The following is a 6,899-nucleotide window of genomic DNA, read 5'->3' on the forward strand; positions in this document are numbered from 1 at the left end:
ACATCCTGCCACAGGTGGCACCATGGACAGGACATCGCGGCTCTGATGGTCCAACTTCCCTCAGCCTTCCCACATGCTCCATCATCTCCGGTCTCCACCCAGCTGACTGCCCACGCTCTCGCCTTGCTGGGTTCCTCTTTGCTGCGGTGTCGGTCTCCTCTCCTCAGTCACTGCTCTGGAAGCAACTCTGCTTGTTCCTCAGCTCTTATATCTCCTTGCTGCCAGCTCTGATACTCTTTAATCACCTTAAACTAATGCTTTCTAACTCATACTGAACCTGCTTCTTCCAAACCATCTCAGACATCCTCAGTTCCTGCCCGTTTTTACCAGCTCTGTCGCTGCCATTGAATAAGCTCCACTCATCCCTCCCTTCAGAAGTGTTTTGAGGAGAAACTAGACAACTTCCCCCACTGTTAGGCATTTCTGAACAAACTATGATGGCCTCAGAAAAGTGCTCACCTCAAAATCGTTAAAATCTCAGTGACTGTTACGGAGGAGGAATTATATACACACGTGGCAAATGTGACTTCCCAGTTTTCATTGGATCTCTGCAGACTCCAGCCTTTCCCCATGAAGTTGCCCCATCTGCCCAAGTCTTCCCGCTTCCCTCAGTTCATCCCTGTTTAACATCCCCTCAAAATCCACAAGACATCAGTCGCCTTTCTCCACTGGTATTTTCTCTGCATCCCCTTCAGTTTCTCCATCTCACACCTCTTACCTCTACTTACTCCAATTTTCCAGCCTCCTTCCGCTAGTGAGTCTTCGCATTTTTACTGGCTTCCATCCCCTTCACTCATGGATGTCGTCTGCCTTTTCACCCCTGCTTGATTTTGTCCAGTATGAGCCCCCATGTTATCTAATTAGTCCACCCAAATAAAATTTCACAGTGGGTTTGATCTCAGTCCTTCATCCACCCACTGACTGCTTCGCTCCTTTCCGCCTTGCCTTGCCCACAGCACTTACTTTTCTCTCTCTCATCCTTTTTTCTCGATCATCTACCTTCCCCTTCGATGCCCCAGAGATATCTTTCCCCAAAAATGACTTCATCTGACAAGTCTTTATAAATCAGTCCATACAGACCCCAAGATCTGCAGTGGCACCCTTCGTGTTTCAAAAACTGATAAAATTTTGCTTTTACCAACTGCAAGTTATCAGAGAAACATCAAACTTTGAGCACATGTTGGGCTCCTCTCCATTTTATGGAGGAACAGCTTGCTAAAGCTATTTTTTTCCCCCCATCTGTGTTGAAAGGCTCGTTCTTTCTCTTTGATGGGCGCTTAGCTTGCGTGGCTGGTATGAAAAAATTCGGGAGTGACTCATCCAATCCCCAGATACCCACAGCATAGATGTCTGTATCTCCTAATTGTCCTGCATAGTGAGTCTAGAAAAATGGACAGTTTTCAGATTGGATGATCTATTTTAGGTGCCCATTCTAAGATTAACTCAATCAGAGTTAAAGCTAATAGTCGGCAGAGTCAATGGTCAGCAGAAGCCTTGGGTGAGACAGCCGCTGACCTCTGATTCACGACCTCAAAGCTCGGCTTTTGCATTTAGTGGGATTTTAAGAAAACCCTCAGGTACAGTCTAAAGCTTTCAGTGGCATGAAATAAAACTTGCTTCCCATCAACCCAAATCCCATCTTCTCAAACGCTTCAGCTGCTCTGCCAGCCCCCAGCCAAAAAAGCTGGGAATCACTGATGTTGCCAAAGACGGTACTTGTTGTCGTATTATCAGTGAAGATGTTAAAAAACTACTTGAGAGATTCTCATTGCTGATTTTTAAGTTCTTTGGAAACAGCCTGAAAGATCCTTTTGTGCTCTGTCCACTCTCTCTTGCTCCATGACCGTAATTTCCCATGACTTCCTTCCATCCCAAGCAATAGAATGAGTCAAAACCATCAGAATCTGTGAATCAGAAGGCAGAATTTTCCCTGGCACTGCCGTACACATCCAGACCGTGGCAGCAGGAGGGCTGCAGGGGTGGAGAACCTAACATGGGACCAGCCGGATGTTTTCTGAAGAAATCACAGCGTGCGGAGGACCCACACTGGAGCAGGAGAGAAGTTAGGGGTGAAGAAGTAAAGTTGAGCTTGAGGAGAAAAGGGCAAATGAAGGGAAGGCACTGGTTTAATTCTTTTCCTTGTTTCTCACCATTCAAATCTATTTTTACTTGCAATAAGCTAAATGGATTTCTTCAAAGTCAAGTGCTTTGCCCATGACACTGATAAGTGATCTCCCTGTCTTTAGCTCAACAAATGAGCTTTTTCTTCTTCTTTTCTCCCCGTGCCCTTGAGGAGGAGGAGTGAGAGAGAGCAGCTCGGTGGGCATCTGGCATCCAACAGGGAGATCACTCAGCAATCACAGTCCTGGGCAAAATAGGATTGACTTGGGGAAATTAATTGAATTCGTTAACGATTGAGTTAGAGAAAGGCAATGAGAAATGAACCCAAACTAAAATAACACCTTCCCACCACTCCTTCCTTCCTCCCCAGCTTAACTTTACTCCCAGTTCCTCCACCTCCTCCCCAGAGCAGCGGATGGAGAATGGGGGTTGTGGTTGGTTCATGAAATGTTGCATCTGCCATCCTTCTTCCTCAGAGGAGGACTCCTCACTCCTCCCGTGCTCCAGTGGGAAGTGTCTCTGTGAAAGTTTTAAGGCTGGGACAGCAACTGAACTTTGACAGACACTCTCTGTTGTCCCTCCAGCACCCTCCCAGAGGAGGGTAACAGGGGAACTAAGGAGAGAGACTGTGAGGTTGAAGAAAACTTGAACCAGTTTAATTTAAAAAAAAGAAAAATACTAAGAATAACAGCAAAGGTGTTGAGCCAAATACAGATATTATACAAGTATGCAAATATACTCAAAGGTACAAGAGAATATGTTAATACAGGACCTACACGTGGGTGACAACGAGGTCCCAAACAGAAAAAAGAAGCTCTAGACTGGACTTATCAGCAGATGGGAGCACCTGAGTGTAGAGCCCCAACAACAGTCCAAAAAAATAAATTAGAAAAGGAGCTTTGCTGCCTCCACCAGGGAGACAGGGAAGGAAAACCTGTCCCAAAAAAGAAGCTCTGAACTGGGAGCACCTGAGTGTAGAGCCCCAACGACAGTCCAAAAAAAATAAATTAGAAAAGGAGCTGTGCTGCTCCCACCAGGGAGACAGGGAAGGAAAACCTGTCCCGATGAGTAGTGCTGCTCTAGCACGTGAGAACAGGAGCCAGGAACACCATCAGCACCGGGAGCAATGAGGAACAGGCAGGATCAACCCTCCCAGCACAGCAGCACCAGCCACCCCAGGGCTTGTCTTAGGGGCTCTTTTATACTGAGCCCCGTGGGAAGAAATGCTGTGATTGGTCCATTTGTGTCACCTGACCCATCCTCTCCTCCCGATAGGCACAGCTGCCCCTCCTCCCCCATGGCGATTGCCACATGGTCCAGGCAGCCCCGGAGAACTTCGGTCCTGGGGCTCTCGAACCGGAACCCTCCAGCCTCTGCGAGGCAGATCGTTGACTTCTTCATTTAGAAGAGGTCACACTAAGGATTTCCCGTAGTCGTAACTTTTACCTCGGGTTCAATTCAAACACGTTGAGCTTCCTCTAAAACACAAGACAGACCCATACGCTCCAGTTTTGATGCAGTCTTTGGGGGACACCAGTTCAACCGACCCTCTCCTTTCCCTGCCGCTTCGCGCAGCAGCGTTTGTTTTGACTTTTTGTTCACCGCGTGTCTAATGAGAGCAGGTGGTGGTGTGCAGAACTGGCAAGCTGTTTATTTATCAAATGCTAGTCCAGTCTTCTCTTCAAGAAAATAATTTGACTTGTTCGTCGTGATGCTTCGGTTGGAGAAGCAGCCAGACAACTGCATCCTCCGCCAGTCGGTACGGATGTTGTCAACGCTTCCTCTTGTCAAACTTGATACCACCAAGATATCGCAAGATGGCAAGTTTTGCTGGGTAACGTAACTGAAGCCCTGATTCATCTGGAGTCTTGTAACGCTTGTGACAGCACAAAACGATGCTGAATTAAAGAGTTTATCAGATGTTTCCTGTTCAGTCCATGCTACGTGCGTGAGAAACCATTCTCAACGCAACTTTTCGTGGTAACTCCTCAGATATGTCCTGCAAAGGCTGGGTTCCACCTCCACGGCGCTGCACACCAAGTGGGTATTTTCATCCCCATAAAGCAAATTAGCAAGTATAAAGCCAGAAGACTGTCTAAACTGACTGCCAGTTATATGGCTTGAAAGAGTCAAGTTGGTGTTAGAGGTAGTAACACCTGATTTTAATTAAAATAGGGCTTCAAGAGGGTTTGTAAGAATTTTGCATTCTGCTCTTCTGATTTCCAGACTGAAACCAAACTGATGCCGGACATTTTGTTAGAGGTCCACCAAATCATAGCTAATACTGCTTGGTTTGTTAAAGATATTTCTTTATATGATTAACAACTAAACCACAAAGAATTAAATTTCAAAACTGATCTAAAGTTTGAAACACCAAAGGGCTCTTTGAGGATCCATTCCCATCAAGCTTATAACCTGTGGTTGCTTTACAACAGGTGAACAGCTCATTAAAAAATCAATTAATTTAAAGAGTTATATTTCCTAATGAGACCAAGTACAGAAGGTTTCATGGTTAAAGAAAAAATAGTTGAGTAAGAAGAGAAGGGTAAGCTACTATTTTGACAAGAGGATTCAGAGCACAAGGGGAGTAAATCTTGCACAAAAGCTATATTTTCTACCTTAAATCACTCACTTCACTGCCTCCCACCAGTGTTTGCCACACATAGGAGGGTAATTATTTTTCCTGCTAATTAACCCAGGAAAATATTCAAGAAGGAAGCAACTTGGAATTCTAAGTCTCCTTTATAGAAGTGATGTATCCCCTTCTCAGGGTAATATAACTAAAGACTTTTGGATACAGTTTTCTGTGTTCTTGGAGTTTAGATCTGGGGAAGGATTCAGATTTAACTCAGACACCACATTGTTTAGATGCAAAAACTCAGAAGTTTTTATGTAAGAAGTTTAATACTCAGAACTTCTCCCGGCAGCAGAGGCTGGAGAAATTGTCACTGAGACTTCCAGGAAAACCCAACTGGTCTGAAAATCAGCTATTTCTCCCCAAAACATCCTCCCAAAACAAAAGAGAATTGTCTGGGGAAGAGGCAGGTTCTTCACGCTCCCCAGCCTGGGCAGGTTCAGGCGGAAAGCACGCAGAGGATCTGGGCCAGGCTTGGCAGAAGCTGTGACGCAGGGCGTGCTGTGAAGCTGGGCTGCGTTGGGCTCATCCCTCCCAAAGAGCACCATCCACAGGAAGCATGGGCAGGTGACTCCGAAGTCGGGGCCAGCTCCAGGTTTGCAGAAACATCTCCTCGATGGTCCTCAGCCAGCTGGGGCTGCTTGCGCTTCTTGCTTTGCTGAAGCAGAGATGTCAGAACACGAATGCTTCGGCACTGAGAACACAGGACTCACAGGGTCCATCCCAGCAGCACTTCCCAGGCAGCGTTTGCTCTAGCAGATGCCATGTCTTAGAGATGACCTTACTGAGGTGAGGCTTGGAACTACCTTCTGCTGTCACTCCTGGCACAGACCCACCCATCACCATCCGGGGATGAGTCCTCCAGGATCAGGTTATAGAGTAGCTCGTGCTTCCAGCGAATGATTTCAGCCCTTCAGGCCAACCAGTGGAGTTGGTTGGACCAGTGAACAGTTTTAGCGATGAAGGTTTATTCAACAGCAAGGGAGGAAGCTGCGTCATCAAACCCCTTTGTGTTGAAAGGCTAAAGCAGCTGAAAACTCTGCATCTGGTTGGGCAAGATGTCCCCACCTACCTGAAGCAGAAGTCACTGCAGGCAATCAGATGACCTAACTTGGCCACCTACCTAAGGCATTATTCACCACAGCGTCAGCCAGAGCACTAACCAAAGGAAGCAAGGTCAGAAAAGACACCTAAAGCTCTGACTCACACCCCTCAAAATGTAAACTTAAAAAGATGAGCCTCATAAAGAAGGAAGAATGTGGAAAAAATTAACATGGGCTTACAGAGCAGCTTTCTGCATGTTGGAGAGGAGGGAGGGAGCCGAGGGAGGAGCAGAAGCGGCAAAAGAAATAACAAATCAAGGCGAGATTCCTGAGACTCCTGTTCCAAGGAGACTCCACAACCTCCCTGGAACAGGCTGCCGGGGGCGGTTGTTGGAGTCTCCTTCTCTGGAGACATTCAAAACCCGCCTGGATGCGTTCTTGTGCGAGCTACTGTGGGGGATCCTGCTCTGGCAGAGGGGCTGGACTAGATGATCTTTTGAGGTCCCTTCCAACCCCTGACATTCTGTAATTCTGTGATTCTATGTGAGACTGATCACCGTCAGGCACCTCTCCATACTGTAGTAGATGCACTTAAAATGAGCCAAATTCAGAGCTCCCAGATTGGCATCAGCAGAGAGCCGAGGATGTTTTGTTTTACCTGCTCCTGTAGTGACCCAGGCCACTGCTGGATCTTGTGTAACACATTGGGGGTACCGGGAAGTAGAAGGGCTGCAAGGAAGTAGAAGTTTGCACCTCTGGTGAGGAACAGGCAGGACAGGTGACCAACAAGAGTATTCCATTCCATATACATCATATTCAGTATAAAAATGAGAGATCACAGGGGTTAAGGTCTCAGGACTCCGTCCAATCTTCTGCCCTTGATCCTGATCCCAAGTTCCCGAATCCAGCCCCTGTGCTTTGTTCCCCTCTGCCGCTGAGCCCGGTGCTGCCAGCTCTGCAGTGTCTGTGGGGATTGCTATGGGGGGCAGTGGGTTCAATATCGGTTTTGTATATATCTAATAATTTTCATTATTCCATTATCAGTACTGTTGTTGTTTTATTAAAGCTGGTTTTTTCTTTCCCAATCCATAAGTCTCTTT

Source organism: Apaloderma vittatum, unplaced genomic scaffold (genome assembly GCF_000703405.1).
Source record: "Apaloderma vittatum isolate BGI_N311 unplaced genomic scaffold, ASM70340v1 scaffold25623, whole genome shotgun sequence".
In the NCBI taxonomy this organism is placed as follows: domain Eukaryota; kingdom Metazoa; phylum Chordata; class Aves; order Trogoniformes; family Trogonidae; genus Apaloderma; species Apaloderma vittatum.